A 20,195-nucleotide genomic window follows, 5' to 3' on the forward strand; every position below is an offset into this window, starting at 1 on the left:
AGGAGGAATAAGTTTAGGAATCTGTCAGCACCTCAAAACTGTGATTTCTTTAGTATAGAGAATTTCTTGGGAGGACATCCCAGCATTACAGATTTACTTGTTCAGCAATTTATCGTCTTGGTCACTGAGAGTTAAGGGACATGCGTAGAGTCACACAATCAGTGTAAGAATTTTTCAGTTTTTGAATGTGTGGCCAGTTCTCCATCTGCTATACCAGACTGTGTGGGATGGCAGATCTATTTGTAATAATAATCTGAGTATAATATCTATGTTTGTTGTTGTTGTTTAATCATTCAGTCATGGCCGACTCTTTGTGACCTCATGGACACACCAGGCCCTTCTATCCTTTACTGTCTCTGGAAATCTGTCCAAGCTGATGTTCATTGCTTCCATGATACTATCCATCCCTTTCATCCTCTGCTATCCCCTTTTCCTTTTGTTGTCAGTCTTTCCCAACACCAGGGTCTTTTCCAATAAGTCCTGTATAGTTTATGTTTGAATAGCACATTATAATTTACTGAGTGCATTCCCAAAAATGGTCCTATAAGTCAGATAGTTTTAATATTATTTTTCTGTTTTATAAGTGTAGCTCATAGAAGAAAATAGGCAGTAAATTGAATAGAATGCCAGATCTCAAATCAGTAAAGCCTGAGTTTAAACCTTGCCTCGAGCACTTACTGTCAGTGTGACCCTGGGCAAGTCCCTTAGCCCCCACTTATTCAAGTTTCCTCATCTGTAAAATAAGAACGATAATAGCACTTACCTCCTAGGGTCGATGTGATGATAAAATGAGATCATATTTTTAAAGTACTTTGTAAACTCTAAAGCTCTACATAAATGCTAGCTATCATTATTAAATGTTTTACTCAGAGCTACAAAGCTAGCCAGTATCCAACCTGGGATTCAAACTCAGGTCTTCCCGTACTCTATACATTTCTCAGTATAGACATTTCATACAGCAATAAAATTAGGTGGTTTTCTAGATGTCTGTCCTAAATTCAACCTCCTGTTCTCTGCTCCCTATTTCGTGCTCCTCCCCCACCCCCACCTCCACCAAATCCCTCAGTCATTCACACCTAGGGCAACAACAACAAAAACAACACCTGACATTTATATATTGTTCTTACATTCATTTGCAAACTGTTTTATAAACATCATCTCAATTGATCCTGAGAGGTAGGTAGTACAAATATTATTCCCATTTTACAAATGAGGAAACTGAGACTCAGTGTTCATTTGAATTGACAGTGGTCAAGCAGCAAGCAAGGATTAAAAGGCAAGATTCAAACCTCAATCCTCCTGACTCCAAACCCAGACTTTTAGCCACTCTATATGATAAATAATTGTACCCTAAAACCAAACAAAAAAACTAACTCTCCAAATATTGGTAGCAACCCGAGAATAGAGGATTTGCAGTAGGCAGAATGGAGTTTGCATTCCAGATTACTATTCTCAAACTATAATTTTATTATGAAAGTAATCTAATTAAGGCTAGTCCTATAATTCAACCAGATTCTCTACCACCACTGTATTGCATCTTTAGGTCCTGCCCCACAAACCTTGGTTAAAGCCTTTTTAACCTCTATATAGTTTCAGTTCATGTGCAATCCCCCTGATCTGTCTAGAGAATAGTAATCTTTGGTCCCTTGGGATACTTTGTTTGACCTACCTTGAACATTAATTGCATTCTAACATCCTTTATGTTAGGCTGTGGTTTTCTATCATATTAGTATCTATTTTATTTGTTTGTTTGATTTTTTTGCAGGGCAATGAGGGTTAAATGACTTGCCTAGGTTCACACAGCCAGTAAGTGTCAAATGTCTGAACCCATGAACTCAGGTCTTCCTGAATCCAGAGCAGGTGCTTTATTCACTCTACCACCTAGCTACCCCCATTATCTATTTTAAATATATGTATCTATTTAAAATAGATATAGATATTCTCTATATCTCTATCTCTATCTCATTTCCATCTCCATATCTATCTCTATTTCATCTATATCCATATACAAATACAAGGTGGGCCAAAGTCATGAAGATGTCTGATGTCTTAACTTTTTGAAAACTTTTTTCTTTATTTTTCACCATTTACAGGAATTGTTCTTTCACGCCTGATTTATATTCACTTCCTATATATACTGTATATGATGCTATGGTACTGTGAATTAAAAACAAAAAATAAAGGAGTTATTAAATATTCATGACTTTTGGCCCACCCTGTACATGCCTCATCACTGTATTAGTCAAGAACTTGGGGGTGGCTGCCAGATATCTTGGTTTAATACACATCCTCAGAGCATTCTGGATCTCTCCCAAGCCTGGCTGTGCCCACTCTGGCTGGACACTTCTGAGCCAGAGGCAATCAGCTGTTTATGTCTTTCAGAAAATAAGGCAGAAAGTGACTTCAGGAGATAGATGGTGAAGCAGATAGGTGCTTTACCACAGGTGTAGAATGAGTCATATATTTACAGACATGCCCAATGTGTTTATTTGTTTTGCTTCCCTGTATTGGTTTGTTATAAAGGAGGGGTAAATGTCTGGGGTAGAAGGTCATTGGTTAGTGACAATGATGTGAAAACAAGCAAATCAATACATAATGGGGGAGACTGAACAGTGTGACCATTGTATGACGGGACAAATAACCTCAGAGAAGGGGCAAAGGACCCTGATTAGGAACAGACCCTGGGAGCTGCAATAGCAATATGCTGAGATTTCACTTCTTTGTGGTATATTTTTTTGGGGGGACTGAAACCACTAAGAAGGGAACCAGAGTGAGAGGAGGGCTATCTAACCTATTTCCTTTTCTATATTGGAGATGCCTAGTAGTAAGTTCAAATAACTCTGTTATACAATATGGAAACTGAACACCATTAGGGGAGAACTATGGCAACTAGGTAGCTCAGTGGGTAGAATTCTGGGCCTAGAGTCAGGAAGATTCATCTTCCTGAGTTCAAATCTGGCCTCAGACACTTACAAGCTGTGTGATCTTGGGCAAGTCACTTAACTCTGTTTGCTTCAGTTTCCTAAACTATAAAATGAGCTGGAAAAGGAAATGACAACCATTCCAGTTTCTCCAACAAAACCCCAGATGGGATCACAAAGAGTTGTACACAAATGGAAATGACTACAAAAGGGGAAAGCTAAAATGGCCCACATGATTATGTTTTCTTTTTTCTACATGACCTATAGAAGTACCATTCCTTTGGTATTTCCCATGTCAATTAAATGCAACATCTCAATTTGGCATCAGGTTTGTTTTTTCTTAATAGACATGGTATTTGGAGGTGTTAGCAGTCAGCACTGACTTTGTTTATTGATGGGATGTGCAGAAATGGCATTTATGGTATAAATGGAAGTTAGAAGACTAACTTTTCACAGGTTTTCCTGTAACCATATCAAAAGCTTTTTCCACCTCTAAGACTCAACTTCACACACTAAATATTACTTTTCCCACTTCAATATAGGACAGACCAGATCATGAAGAACTCAGAAGTGTATAAGGTCAAACTTCCTAGTTAGTTGATTGTTTCAGTTGCCTTTTTAATTCTAAAGTGAATGGAGCAAAACCTAGCCTAAGATGAGGTTGAAGAAATTATGCAGGTGGAGGAAACCTAACTACAAAGAGTTTATAAAATGACTAGGAAATGAGGCATAAACAAATGAACCATTTTGTGATAACATTATAATAGCATTATTTTAAAGCTATCTTTATTGATGTTTTGTTTTTTTCTTTCACGTAAATTTCTATTTCCCTTTTCCCTCCTCTGTCCTCCCAGAAAGCCATCTCATATAGCAAAAAAAAAAAATTATTTAAAATAAAAAGAGGAAGAAAAAACATTAAAAAACCTGATCAATACATTGAATAATCTGAGAATACACACAATGTTCCACACCCATGCACTTAACCCCACTGTAAAGGAATATTTGTGTTGGGATGTGTGTGTGTGTGTGTGTGTGTGTGTGTGTGTGTGTGTGTGTGTGTGTGTGAGGTGGTTTCTCATATCTCTTCTTTGAGGTAGGCTTATTTCTTGGTAACTTTACAACATCCATTTTCAATCATTTTGTAGTTTTTCCTTTCCATTTACATTGTGGTAGTCATTGTGAATATTGTTTCCTTGACTCTCCTATTATAAGCAATACTTTGCTGAAAACAAAGCAGATGCCCATTGATTGGAGAATGGCTAAATACATTGTGGTATATGAATATAAAAGAAGTTTACTGTCTTGTAAGAAATGACAAATATAATGAATATCAAGAAACACTGGAGGGCGGCTAGGTGGTGCAGTGGATAGAGCACCAGCCCTGGTTTCAGGAGTACCTGAGTTCAAATCCGGCCTCAGACACTTGACACTTACTAGCTGTGTGACCCTAGGCAAGTCACTTAACCCCCATTGCCCCGCAAAAAAAAAAAAAAAAGAAACACTGGAGGACTTATAAGGACTTATTCATTCTGATGCAGAGTGAAGAAAGCAGAGTCAAAACTAGGGAGTCTGGCGAGACCCTTACCTGCTGCTCTTAATAGGATCTGGGATAGTCTGTCCTTTATTGGGGGGAGGGGGGGAAGCAAAGAAGTGCAGGAGATTCTAAAGGAGATTGTAACTGTTCTTGGGTCTGATTTTACATAATGTATCCATGATTCTTGTATCCTCTGATGAGTTCCAATAAAGTCTGAAAATTTGTAGTTTGAAAGAATATATTCATTCTAAGTAGAATCAAAAATCGGATGTCCTCCAAGGGCTAATTCATTGGCTATGTACAGAAAGAAGAGAATGTACATGGAGGCAAATAACAAAAGTGGAATACCCCACTGCTCTGAGATACATGACTCAATCAATCAACTAGTATTTCTTATGTAGCTATTATTTGTCAGGAATTGTGGCAGGCACTGGGGATACAAGTATGTAGAATGAAACATTCTAATCTAAAGCACATGTAAAAATATAATGTAAATGTAGTTAATAAATATATTTGTATACAAAGTAGTTAAATTCAAGTAAGTCTTACTTTTTTCAGCCATTGCCTGAGAGATTTCTAGGCAATCTTCAGATATGAACAAATGACCATAGCTCTATGGTTTTCCATTTCTAACTTTTCCCTGCCATTAAGTTGGAACACACATGGAGCACATATTGAGTAATATAGCACATACTGAGTAATCTGATAGATCAATAATCAGATTAATTTAATTAAATGTCTGATTAAAATGAAAAATAATCTGATTAAATTAGTAATCTGTTAGAGGGGGTAACTAAGGTTAGCTGATTTGTCTAGGATGATGCACTTAGTGACCAGAGGAGCAAGGATTTGAACCCAGCTTTCCTGGTTTCAGTTGTACAGGCCTTTCCTCTAGACCACAGGGGCCTCTACCTGAGAGTATCACGGTGAAGCAGATAGAGAGCTTGAAAACCAAGAAAAGCTGGTGTTCTAGCATTAGAATTTCCCTGAGAGGGGCAGCTAGGTGGCACAGTGGATAAAGCACCAGCCCTGGAGGAGATCCTGAGTTCAAATCCGGCCTCAGACACTTGACACTTACTAGTTGTGTGACCCTGGGCAAGTCACTTAACCCTCATTTACCCACTAAAAAAAATAATAATTTCCCTGAGGAAGCATCTTAGGTATGAGGAGGCCATACCTAAAAGAAAACAAAATTACCTCTGGGACCTGTTTGGCATACATGATTGGCCCTGGTTTCCTTCCTTGACCATCACTTCCCTCCTGTCTCTAGCCAACAAAAGGTAGGCTGGGACAAAGTCATCCATGGAATCTGATTCCCTGATACAGCTTCCTGCTTGTCCAAGAGCATTAAAAGTCCCAGCTCCATGGAAGCCTGGCCCCTCAGATTTGGTGGATTTCTGAAGCCCACTCTAATTGCCCAACCCTGCTGATCAAATACATTTACATATGGAGACCAGGGAGGCTGAGACTAGAGAAACTGCCACAGTGTCCTTTTTGCATATTGTTGTTGCATTGCGGTAAAATAAACCTCCTTTGTTCAGTGTTCAGTGACTTGGGAGTACTTCATTTCATACCAATGTAGAATTTAAAGTAAGTGAGTGCTGGTATTAGTCATGCCTCTGATACCTGGCTTCAACTTCCACCTCTGACACATACTCTACTGTTTGGCACCTCTAGGAGAGTCAGTTAACCTCTCAGTCATGTTGGTACCACTTTAAGGCTACACTTAGAGAGAAGGTACATATAGGCATTGGTAGGGAGAGTTGCCTCACCTGATAGTTTCCTACATCAATGAAATCACAGATTCAGTCCTTACCTCTATCCTTATTTATTGAGCACTATAGTATACGACTATAATACTCAGTACATAGTCACCATCCTTTTGGGCCTTGCCATCTAATTAGAGATATCGGGACCTGAGCAATATTCCCTTTATGTCATCCCTAACAAATGGTCATCCATTCTGTTTGAATCGACTCTCTCCTAAGGCAATGCAATACACTTTGGGAGAACTCAGTTAGAAAGGTTTTTTTTTTTTTCCTTCTTGCAATGAGCTCCAATTTGCCTCTGTTACACTCTCAGTTATTTCTTCTGGAGCCAATTAAAATAAATTTAATCCATCTCTTCCACATTACAACTCTGAAAATATTTGCAGACAGTTTTTGTGCCCCTTAAGTCTCCTTGTACATATTTAACTACAAAACAAAGAATTACATGCTAAATGTCACACAGACGATAACAGTCAGTGCCATAAGTGTTCAGAGGAGGGAGAAATCACTTTGATCATGGAAGGTTTCTTGGGAAAGAAAGAATGCAAGGTGGGCTTTGACAGACAAGTTCGATTTCAATGGGTAAAAATGGTAGGAGGTGCCGGTATCTTAGGTAGAGGGAAGAGCCCAAACATTGGCTCAAATGAAAGAAAGTACAAAGCATATATTTCAGTGATTCCAAATAAACTATACTGGCTAAAAGGAACAGTTTGTATACAGCAGTAGTGGGAAATAGCCCAAAGTCAGTAGTCAATAAACATTTCTTAAATACCTACTATGTGTTGGGCACTATACTAAGAATTAGGGATACAAATTATATATATAAGAGAAAAGATAGTCCCTGACCTTATTTAAATATTCTTTATTACAAAAGAAAATTGTTTAAGGGGAAATGATGTAGTTAATGTGATTAAGGAGTAAAAAGAAAAAGACAAAAAGGAAACTTTTGGGGGGAAGTAATTAAGGTTAAGTGATTTGCCTGAGGTCACACAGCTAGTAAGTGTTTGAGGCAATATTTGAACTCAGACCCTCCTTACTCCAGAACCAGTGCCCTGTCTACTGTACCACCTTGTTGCCCCTAAAAATAGAAATGTTTTTTTAAAAAATTATTTAAAAAATTTATTTATATTAAATATATTTAAATTAAATTTATTTAAAATTAATTTAAATTAAAAAAAATTTAAATTTATTGATTTATTTAGAATTTTCCCCAAATTACAAGTATAAACAAATTTTCACATTGATTTTTAGAACTTTGTGTTTCAAATTCTCTTTCTCTCTCCCTTCCCCCCTTAAGAACTCAAGCAATTCAATATAAGTTATACATGTGCAGTCATGCAGAACATTTCCACATTAGTTAGGTTGTGAGAAAAAAAAAACACTTTAGAAAGAGAAACTATCAAAAAATATATATACTTCAATCTGGGATGGATTGCATTTTTCATAAGTCCTTCTGATAGCATCCTGCTCATCACCTCTTACAGCACGATAGTGTTCTGTCCTAATCTCATCAAACAATTTGTTCAGCCATTCCCCAATTGATGGGCATCACCCCAATTTTGAAATCAACGTTTAAAAAAATCTCTTTTAGGATACCAACATAGTAGTGGTACTGCTAGGTCAAAGACTATACTTGTTTTATAGCCCTTTGGCCATAGTTCCAAATTGTTCTGTGAAATGTTTGAATCAGTTTACAACTTTACCAAGAGTGTATTAATGTCTTATTTTCCCCACATCCCCCACAACATTTATCATTTTCCTCTGCTGCCATATTATCCAATCCAATAAGTATGAGGTAGTACCCAGAATTGGTTTGACCTACATCTCTCCAATCAATAGTGACTTAGAGAATTTTTTTCATATGGCTATAGGTGCCTTTGATTATTTCATCTGTAAATTTCATGTCTTTTGATGACCTATCAATTGGGGAATGGCTCTCATTTTAACAAATTTGACTCTATTCTCTATGTGTTTGAGAAATGAGGCCTATCAGAAAAACTTGCTTCAATTTTTTTTTCAGTTAATATTGCTAACTATATTACCCTCAAATCCTATTCTCTCCCCCTGATATTTACTCTATTTTCTATATTCTTTCACCCTATCCCTCCTCAAAAGTGTTTTGCTTCTGACTGCCTCCTCCCCCAATCTGCCTCGCCTTCCTTCACCCCTCCCCCCTTCTCCCTTTCCCTTTCCACTTTCCCCCAGGGCAAGATATATTACTATACCATCTTTGAGCCAATTCTGATGAGGGTAAGGCTCACTCACTCCCCCACACCTCCCCCATCTTCCCCTCCACTCCCTAAGCTTTTTCTTGCTTCTTTTATGTGAGATACTTTATTGCATTCTACCTCTCCCTTTCCCTTTCTCCCAGTGCATTCCTCTCCCCCAATAATTTTTTTTTTTTTAAAGATAGCAACATGGGGCAGTAAGGTAGTATGGTGGACAAAACACTAGCCCTGGACCCAGGAGGACCTGAGCCCAAATCCAGACTTATACCTGCACTCATCAACTATGTGACCCTGGGCAAGTCATCCAATACTGATTATTCCACAAAAACAAAAGAAAAGAACAACAACAACAAAAAAAAAAAAACCCTACACACACAATAAAGAAAATAGATGTTTTAAAGATATCATCCTTTCATATTCAAGTCACACCTGTGCCCTCTGTCCAAATATACTCTATTCAGCTACACTAAATAATGAGAAAGTTCTTATGAGTTAGCAGTATCCTCTTCCCATGTAGAAATGTAAACAGTTTAACCTTTTAATATTCCTCATGATTTCTTTTCCTTGTTTACCTTTTTAGGCTTCTCTAGGGTCTTGTATTTGAAAGTCAAATTTTCTATTCAGTTCAGGTCTTTTCATCACAAATGCCTGAAAGTCCTCTATTTCATTGAATTCCAATTTTTTCCCCCTGAAAAAATACACATTTTTTCTGGGTAGGTGATTCTTGGTTGTAATCCCAGTTGCTTTGACCTCCAGAATATTATATCCCATGCCCTCCAATCCTTTAATGTAGAATCTGTTAGATCTTATGTTATCCTGACTGTGGCTCCACAGTACTTGAATTGTTTCTGGCTGCTTGCAATATTTTCTCCTTGGCCTAAGAGATCTGGAATTTGGGTATAGTATTCCTGGAAGTTTTCATTTTGGGATCTCTTTCAGGACGTGATTGGTGGATTCTTTCAATTTCTATTTTACCTTCTGTTTTTAGAATATATAGGCAATTTTCCTGAAAATTCCGTGGAAGATGATGTCTAAGCTCTTTTTTTGTTCATGGCTTTCAGGTAGTCTAATCATTTTCAAATTGTCTTTCCTGGATCTATTTTCCAGGTCAGCTGTTTTTCCAAGGAGATATTTCAAATTGCCCTCTATTTTTTTCATTCATTTGAATTTGCTTTATTGTGTCTTGATTTCTCATCAAGTCATTAGCTTCCTTTTGCTCAGTCCTAATTCTTAAGTAATTATTTTCTTTAGTGAGCTTTTGTATTTCCTTTTCCATTTGCCTTTTCAAGCTGTTGACTTTTTTCATAACTTTTCCAAATCATTCTCATTTCTCTTTCCATTTTTTCCTCTACCTCTCTTACCTTATCCTCAAAGTCCTTTTTGAGTGCCTCTGTGGCCTGAGAGCAATTCATATTTTTCTTGTAAGCTTTGCATGTAGGAGCTTTGATTTTATTTTCTTCTGAGGTTGTATTTTGACCTTCCTTGTTGGCAAAGAAGCTTTCTAGGGTATGCATTGTTTTTCCTGTCTGCTCATTTTCCTGGCTTATTTCTTGACTTTCAACTCTTTCTTAAAGTGGGGCACTGCTTCCTGGGTGCACTGTCCCAAGCTTCAGGGAGTCCCAGGTAATTTGCTTTAAGGAGAGGCAGGTTCACCACTCCCTTGGCCTGTGCTATTGTCTATAAGTAACCACATGCCTGCTTGTTCTTTAACCTGGGAACAGAAACCTGTTTCAATGTGGTTGAAAGCTTGGGTGTGCCTGCGTCCCTCCCCCACCTGGGCCACCACTCAAGACTGCTTCCTGGTTCTGAACTTGGCAAAATAACAGAGTCCCACCTCAGTGCCAGCAGAGACCCCTGCAATCACCCCTGGCCAACTGTTTGATCCCCTCATCATCCATGGGCTAAGTTCCAGAAGCAGCTACACAACAGAGAAGCTCCTCTGGAGCAGCCTGCCTGGGGCTGGATCTGCATGGTGTGATTGTACGGCTGCACTCTACTCTCACCCCAGCACAATAGATCTTTCCTGCTGACCTTCTAAGCCATCTTTGGCTGGAAAATGATCTCACTTTATCCTTTTGTGGGTTCTGCTGCTTCTGGAATTGTCTTGTGACATTATTTAATGGGATTTGGAGGGGTTTGGTGGGAGAACTCTGAGAAGTCACTGCTTTTCCTCCACCATATTAGCTCTACCCTCAAATGAGCAGAATTTGGTAAGAAAAAACTAAGGAAAATAAAATGAACTAGTTCGTTTTTAAAACTATATTGGAATGGAAAGAGATTTGAGGCAAGAAGACCAATTAAGAGGCTACTGAGAAACTCCAAATAAAAAAGGATGATACCTGAATGAGGTTGGAAGCTGCATAAGGGCATAAAAGACAGTAAATCCATAGAATGTTGTAGAAATAGAAATAAAAAGACATGGCAACCAATATGGATGGGTGGTGGAGGGAGAGTGTAAAGTTGAGGATGACACCAATGTTTTGGTGCTGTCCTCAATAGTAGTATGAAGTTTGGAAGAAGAGTGTGTTTGGGAAGGAACATAATGAGCTATATTATGGATCTATTGAGTTTGGCATTCGGCATTCATGAATCATTATGAATGATTTTTCATGACTATGAGGCATTTAGTTGCAGTGTTCCACAGACAGCAGTTGGTGAGGAGGGACTTAAACTCAGGATCCAGACCACTAGTGTGTGTGTGTGTGTGTGTGTGTGTGTGTGTGTGTGTGTGTGAATCATCTGCATACAGATAATAATTCGTGGGTGCTAATGAGATCATCAAGTTAAAGAAATGCAGAGATAGAGAAAGATATTGAGATAGATACCAAGTAATATTTTTTTGTGGATAAGTTTTGTTTTGTTTTGTTTTTTTAAGATTATCCAGAAGTGATCAAAGTTCTAGAATGGGAGATGAGTAGAAAAAGAAAATGAGAAAAAATCCTGACTCACAGCATGCTGTTCAGAAAATGTAAGCCTAGGTAAGGCTCTACTGTGACATATCCTGTGCCATAAGACCCCAGACCTTAAGTGGGGGGAGCTCTGAAAGGAGAGGGTGGAAAGCTAAAACAAGCAAAAAATCTTTCCACAATTTTGACAGAGACTTATCAATGGCCAAATGGATGCTTAATTCTAATTCTCCCCAAAATGAAATCTTAGTTTATGCTAAACCTCATACCTCGAGTTTGTAAATGTCAAATCTACCATACCATAGAAGAACTGAACCTATAGTTGCATACTTCCCAGCTCTGAACTGCCCCATTTGGCTAGTTCTTCCCAGAGCCTGATTGAACTTCAGAACTTAGAATCTGTACAGATGGCATGACAAGAACACATGATAGCTTTGCTCACATGACGGGAGAGAGGAAGTCCAACCTCAGTGACTTCACATGGGGAAGAAAGAGGGTAGAGCTAATCACTTCACTTAAATATCAGAACCATTTTTTGGTGTTGCTCCATCTTTGATCACATCTTAAAGACATTTTCTGAGATGGCCTAAAGTGGCATCAAATTTTTTTGTTTGTTTGTTTGTTTGTTTTTTGTTTGTTTTTTTGGTGAGGCAATTGGGGTTAAGTGACTTGCCCAGGGTCACACAGCTAGTAAGTGTTAAGTGTCTGAGGCCAGATTTGAACTCAGGTACTCCTGAATCCAGGGCTGGTGCTCTATCCACTGTGCCACCTAGCTGCCCTAGTGGCATCAAGTTTTATTGGCAGCATTCAAAATTACTTGGAATTAGAAATAAGAACTGAGAAATAAAAATTCTGAGTAAAGAAACAATGAATTTGCAACAAAAGTAGCTTCTAGAAAAAGCATCTTAAGATCTGTTTGTTGTCTTAAGTTATGTTCCTTTACCAGTTACTGCAGACAAGCTGAAAATGATTGTAAATAGTCCCCAAGTGGTCTTTAAACTCAGAAGCATCATTGTTTTATTTTTGTTGTTGAGTATAGTCTTTGGAAAGTACTTCTAGGTTGGCTAGAAAGGACAGATACTAGCCACTAGGTATTATCCTGAAATCTCAACTATTCTCCTCAAATGGATCCTTTGGTATTTTTCCATCTCTCTTACTACAGACTGAAGAAAAGATCAGAGAGTAAAAGGAGCCTGTGGCTTTTTTATCTTTCTTTGCCAAACCCTATCATGCATTACAGATCACAAGGCAATCAAAAATAAAGGAAATGAGAATGAAATATATAGACATGTATGTTGATTGGGCAGTGGCTTCCTAAATAACTAATGGATCAAATTCCAGTTCATAAAAAAGATAAATAATTGTATCAAAGAGAATGGCAACAGTGAAAACCAGTCCCGAAAGGAAAACGTGTGCCCTGAAAAGGTCTACCATGATGTGTTTGTTGTCTTATTCTCCTTCACCATTCACTACAGTCAAGTTGAAAATGGTTATCAGTAGTTATCAGGCAGTATTTAAACTCAAGATCATTATTATGTCATTGTGATATTATTGGGTACCAAGGAAAATGTATGTTTCTGAAAATGTATCATGGAAGAGGAAAATGACTTGAAAATATAATTTTTTTAAAAACCTAGAAAACCAACAAATAAACACTCCTAAAATAGCTATAGAGAAGAAAAAATTTAAAAATCAAAGAGAAAATAAATAATAATAAATAAAATTAAAAACAAAAGAGCTCATAGAAGAGCTATTAAAATTAATCAAGAAACACTTGTTAATCATTTATTTTGTGCTAGGTCCTACAGTAGGTGCTGGATTCAAAGGCAAAAACAAAATCAAACAACCTCTGCTCTGAAAGAGAATAAACTCAATCAAAATGTTGAACAAAGCTGATAAACATAAGGTAATGATAAAAAAGTAGCAAGAGGAGAAAAAAATTCTACAAAAATTAAAAAATTATTTTATTGAATTCATAACCAAGAGGAAATAAAGAAAATTTTTAGAAATGACTGTATTCAAGCAAAGCTGAAAAGGCAAATGAATGAATAGCTACAAAACTATAAAGTGCCTAGATTAAGAAGCTATCTTAAATATCATAGAAATATAGTATTTAAAAACTCAATCACAGAAAAAAAAACATAAATAAACTATCAGAAAAAGAATAACCCTGGACATAGTAGATTTGCATGTGAATTCTATGACTTTTTTTAAAGCAAAAAACCCTTTGATACATAAATTCTTTGAAATTAGTAAAAAAAGTCACTGTGCTAAATTCCTTTTATGAGACAAAAATCATTCTGCTACACAAAGGCAGATAAATAACAATAGACCGATTTTACTAATGAATATTATATTTAAATTTTAAACAAAATCTTAGCAAAGAGACTACAGCAATACATTAAAAACAATCATTATAACCCAGTTAGATTTATACCAGGGATATGAAGATAGTAGAACAATAAGAAACCACTTAACATAATTAATCTTATCAACAGCAATAACAACAGTAATAAACTTATTTCAATAGATGCAAGGGGGAAAAAGCCTTTGGCAAAATATAATCGTCCTTCATTCATGCTAAAAATCTAAGCAGTATAAGGAGTCCTTGAATATTAGCAAATATTTTTGTAAAGATAAAAGTTCCCAATTAAGGGAAGGGCAAGACTTCTTGAGTGAATCAATCTATCCAAGGTGTAAACTAGGAAGGAATAAGTACTTAAGGAATTGAGGAGTGAAGTACTTTGACCTTTGGGTAAGCAAATGAAACATCTTGTTATTGACTAAATCAGATACCCTTTTGAGAAAATAATAAAGCAAGCAAATTCAGAATTACACGTTGCAGAACAATAAATCAAATTATGATTAATCCAGCCATGAAGAACTCCTGAGACATGTGGAGATCAGGGAATTATCAAATTTCTTCCTTCATCCCCTTCCCTACCCCAAAGGACCAGCTCATGACTTTGAGACCTTTGAAAGGTAGGATGATTTTGAGTTGCCATTGATGTTGGAGGGCTACCCACAACAGCCAGTAATGATGTTATCTCATAGCAGGCAGAGTCTTATTTCCAGAGCTGAGAGACACATTGAGAACAAAGTAGACATATCAAGGAAAGATATAGTCAGGAATCTATAATGGTATGGACCTTTGGAATGGAGTAGAAACTTATGCCTAAGGGAAATTTCATGAGGATTCCATGAAGGTAGAAAAGAATTTCAAGTACTGGAGCTATGAATTTATCCTTCTGCCTCATGTACTCTTTAATATATGAATCCTGGGGGCTTGTATATACAAAGAGACAGTGTGCCCTTGGTTTCAAAGGGAGTTTCTGGGAAATTTTACTTGCTGTACCTGTTTAGTAAATAATCTTTTAAAAATCTAATTAAATCTAGTTGATAATCAGTGGGAGAATACACTGGACTAGGGGCTTGTGAGTAAAGGGATTAGTAACTTTAACCTCTTAGGGTTTAACCTAGCACCCTGAGGGTAGTAGCAGCAGGTGTCTTCTGGAGACCTGACACCCAAATTGATTTCGAGTTGAGACAATGAGTCCAGAGTGAGTTCTACATAAATGTTTTTGCCAATGGCAAAACATACACTTTCCCATACATGGGTAAAGCAAGGCTGTTCCCTCTATATACTATTATTTGACATAGTTTCATCTATCCTAGCAATAGCCATACAATTAGAAAGAACAATTTAAGCTTATAGACATCATAAAAAATATAAGTATACTCCATTTTTAGTTGCCATGATACTTTATTTTAAAAATTCCAGAGAACAATCAAATAAACTAATCAAGAGAAATTAATAGCTTCAAGAAAATCAAAGGACATATAATAAATCCACAAAAATCATTATTGTTTCCATACAATAGCAATACAAATCTGGAGGAAACAGAAAAAGTGAAGACCCTTTAAAATTTCTGTAAAACGTTTAAAAGATTTAGAGTTAGCCTACCAAAATGAGAACATATAATTACAACTAACAAATGCTCTTTAGAGAAACAAAGATATGATTCCATGATTAGCAATATATTTTAGGTATTTTCAGAAAAAAAAAAACCACAAAAACTTGATCACCCCATAGCCTTGGCACAGCAAGAATCTATTAAATCTATTGTAATTACAACTACTTAAGACAAGATGGAAACACCTCTACATAATGGAGAGACTTCTGACTTTAGTGGAGAGCCAAATTACCCAAAACTCTCATTTACCTTAACCACACGGTTAGTCTAGATATTAGGCATAGCCTTGCTTTTTCAGCCTCTTACTGTGGTGACCTCTACCCTTTCTCCTCATGGCACAGGCTCAGCATAACTCCCTCCTCTTCCCTCTTCTTCCCCCCTAAGCCATAACTTTGATCTTATCGAGTCACCAGACAGAAGGGCTTCCTAGCTTTTGGATCAATAGGGGGAAACCCATGAATAGAGTGGGAAGGGACTTTTGTAGCTAAAGGAAAAAGACATAAACATAGTGATGGTCCTCTCCTGCTAGAAGCTACAAAGGGCAGAAACACAGAGCCAAGCCACTACCACTCTACATTCCCTGGATTCAAATTCCACCTCTAATACATAAATCACATTGGACAAATCACAACCTTCCTACTGTGTCTCATTTGTTCATCTATAAAATGAGGGGGCTTGAATAGATGGCACTGGAAGAACTTCCAGTTCTATATTTATGGTTCCATGATCCTGAAATTCTCTTATAAGTATCTAAGAAATGGGGCAGCTAGGTGGTGCAGTGGATAGACCACCAGCCCTGGATTCAGGAGAATCTGAGTTCAAATCTGACCTCAGACACTTACTAGCTGTGTGACCCTGGGCAAGTCACTTACCCCCAATTGCCTCATCAAAAAAAAAAAAGTATCTAAGAAACAAGCCTTTGGCTATGTAGCTTAGTGAATTTGAATATTCCAAGACTCTTCTGCACATATGAGAAATCAAAGAAGAAAATGTAACACAATATTCCCAAAAGCAAAAGAAACTGTGATGTGCCCCCAAAATAGCATAATGTGCAAAGCTGAGCCTAATCATCAATGAAAAAAAGATGACTCTTCATCAAGAGAGGCATTTTCATTTTCAAAAGGCATCTCAAAATACCTTTCTTTTTTTTTCCTAAAGAAAACAGAACTAAGCATTGCATTTAACTTGTAAATGTGAGAAAAAAAAAGAGAAAAGAAATTGTGTGACCATTACAGAGAATTATATCATACTTCTAGGGTAAGGCAAGGGTAGTATTTTTAAAAAAATATTAATTGAGTACTAAAGAGACAACAAGAACAACAAAAAACCTCACCAAAGGAAAAAAAAAATCCTTGGGGTGGGGTGGGGTTAAGCATAAAAGAATAAAAAGAGGTAGATTTGAATTTCAATGCCAAGGACAAAGGCCCCTATTCTTAGATAAGTAAAATTATCTTTCTGGCTTGGGAGACATAACAGAAGGAAGTAATTGGAGTAAGGTGACCAGAGATGGAGGAGATGGAAATGCCCTCCCATCTGATCAGGTGGTGAAAAGACAACCATGGGGGGCTGTGGGAGCACAGGAAAGGAACCAAAGGGAGTTTGGATGTTAGAATCTAGAAGAAAGTCTGGAAATGCTTGTGATAGCAATAAAACAAGAGGAACACACACACATAATGTGATTTGATTATTTACTTAGAAAATACCCTCATTTTAATGAAGTAACTAATTGAGGTGATTAATAGATTTGGAAAATGACTGCATAACATAAATCCACAAAATCACTAAAATTTTTATATAGTAATAACAAAAACTAGGAGAAAAAGATAGAAAAACATCCCATTCAAAATATAAAATATCTGAATCAGCCAAAAAAGCCATACATTTAAAAAAAATTCCTTCCAGAAATTCAGAAATAGAAGGATATTGACTCTCCATGGTTGGGACTTGCCAGTGTAATCAACATGACAATACTGTCGAAATTAATTTATAGATTTGGTGATTTACTAATCAAATTACTAACATTGCATTATAGAACAAGAAACACTAGTAACAAAATTCATTGGGAGAAACAAATGATCAATAATACCTAGGGAAATTAGAGGGGGAAAGTAATAATAAAGAGGATCTAGCATTACCTGATTTCAAATTATACCATTCAGCAATAATGATAAAAATAATTTGGTTTTTGTTAAAAAATGGAAAAGCTGTTTAGTGGCTCAAGATGTAACAAAGAATATGAATAGTCTTTAAAGGAAGAAATGCAAGTAATCAACAATTGCATAAAAAAATTCTGAATGACATATAACAAAAATGTAAATTAAACAACTAAAATTTTAATTCAAAACTATCAAATTGGCAAAGATGATAAAGTAAAAAAAATGATGTTTGAAGGGTTATGGAACAGGCATACTCTGTGGGTGGAGTTATGATTTGATCCAGTTACTATGGAAAACAGTTTTGATTTTATATGAGAAAAGTAACTAAATTTTGCATAGCCTTTATCCCAGGAATCCAACTGCTGGGTATACATCATAAGAAGGTTAATGACAGAGATGAAGGTCCTGTAAATATTTCAAAACCTTTTGTGCAGGAACTTTCTTTTTTGTTGTATGAAAACTAGTAACAAAGGATGTTCTTGTTTATTAGAGAATATTTAAAGGAATTGTGGATTATGAATTTAATGGTGTGTTTTAAAAAATAATTACTATTGTTATTTGCTATTTATACAAGTTTTGGGTAATCATAGTTTTATTAATGTTATACCAGTAAACAATTGAGCACAAGTCTCCGTAACGACTCAAGCTCTCAGGACACATGGTAAAGAGATCAGGGAGAGAGCTTCAGCAGGCCAGTTAGTTTAGTGCAAACAGGAGAAAAGCCCCAAAAGCTCCATGCTGTCTCCCAGAGAGACACATGTGGTTTCAAGGAGACCCAAAAGAACTCAGCAGACTTACAAGGCCTAGTCTGCCCTAAAAGCAGAATAAGAGACTCTAAAACACAAAAGTCTAGAAGCAAGAGAGCCTAAAACCCCCAAAGCCCTCTAATGTCATCTTCCAAGGGTTTTTATCCTCTTTGGATAGGGGCAGGTCATCCATTATACATTGATCAAAGCTAATTGGTTAGTATTATCAATTCCATTGATTGACATGACTTGAAGGTGGTCTACATTTAAATGAACTCTATAGATGACATCATCAGGAAAAAGAATGCAAAAGACCCTCACTCAAGTTGCTCAAGGTAAAGTCTATTATCTAGATGTGGTTTAATCCCATCAGTCCTTCACTGAGCTAGATAAAAGAATCTGAAAAGAATCAGTTTCTTTTGTTCACTTGGGTTTGTCCCAGATCAAAGAAAACTGGACTTTCTAGAGCTGGGGGGAGAAAGGACTGAGAAACTGATCTCTGGGTACCCCAATAAATCCATTATTAATAATTATTTTTTTTCACAATGGAATGTTATCACACCATAAAGAATGAAAATTTCTAGAATTCAAAGAAACCTGGGAAATATCTACTCTAAATGTACTGTGAATGTAGAATATTGTAAACTTTATCAATTCTATTGAACTTTTTGGGTTTTTTTTTTTTTTGCTATGGTGATAGTGCAAAAGGGTAGCTATTAAGCATACACAAGATTTTTTAAAAATAAAAATATTGTGGGATAGCTAGGTGTTGCAGTGGATAAAGCACTGGCCCTGGATTCAGGAAGACTTGAGTTCAAATCGGCTTCAAACACTTAACACTTACTTGCTGTGTGACCCTGGGCAAGTCACTTAACCCCAATTGCCTCACCCAAAAAATAAATAAATAAATAAAAATATTGTATGAACAAAGAAGTGTTATCATTATATTATGAGTGGTTATGTTTATTACTAATAATATTTTATTAGTAAAATATTAAAAAGTATTGCAATGAAACTGTTTCTAAGAATCATTGGAAACAATTGTAGAACTAACAAAGGAGTGATATTCACTGTTCATGGATAGCATCATGTCAAAACAATACAGATTATCATGATGTCAACAATTAATCCATAGATTTAGAATTATAGCAAGTTAGCAATGGAATCCTTTATAGAATTGGAGAAAGTAAAAAAAAAACCAAACATATGTAGAGGAATAAAATGTTAAGAATTTCAATGAAAAGACTGAAGCAAGTATGAATGAGGAGGATTTAGAAGTAGCTGATATCAAATGATTAGTAGTTCTCAGAGTCATTTACTCCTAGTTACTGGTATATCAGTGGAATTGACTAAATAAACAAGATATAAAAATAAAAATGTATAATAGCTTAACATTTTTAAATAGAAGAATGTAAAACGACTGGGAAAAGAAATCTATTTGGGAAGAAATGCTGGACAAATTGGAAGAAAATCAGTAAAAATGTGTTTTTTTTATTTAGCCCAACATATTATATCATATGGCATAATACATTCTAAATAGACAAATACTCTGAATCTTAAAAGTCATGCCATTAAGAATTTAGAAGAGAATAGAAATTTCTGCATCTACAGATAGGGGAAGAAATATATATTCAGACATAGAATAAAGGAGATTATAAAAGACAAAACAGATAACTCTGATTATGTGAAATGTAAACATTTGTGTGAATAGAACTAATGCAGAAAAAAAGAAAAAAGAAAAGATGTGGATTGTGGGGAATCTTTGCTGAAAAAATTTTGTCAAAATTTCTGAGATTAGGAAACATTCCCTTGTAGGCAAGTTGTTAAAGAATATGAAACAAAACAAAACAAAACAAAACTTTACTAGTGGAATCTCCGCCCCCCCCAAGTTAATGATGTTAGATAGTCAATGCACCTGTATATTGGTCCACAGAACATTAAATATAAAAGAATCATGGCAT

General features: G+C 36.2%; 1 protein-coding gene across 2 annotated transcripts in view; it reads right to left on the reverse strand.

The window, feature by feature from the left end:
• EMCN (endomucin) overlaps positions 1 to 20,195 on the reverse strand; it is a 173,281-nt gene that overhangs the window by 106,012 nt on the left and 47,074 nt on the right. The gene's annotated exons all lie outside the window — the stretch shown is intronic.

The sequence above is a fragment of the Dromiciops gliroides genome, chromosome 6 (assembly GCF_019393635.1).
Source record: "Dromiciops gliroides isolate mDroGli1 chromosome 6, mDroGli1.pri, whole genome shotgun sequence".
Lineage (NCBI taxonomy): Eukaryota > Metazoa > Chordata > Mammalia > Microbiotheria > Microbiotheriidae > Dromiciops > Dromiciops gliroides.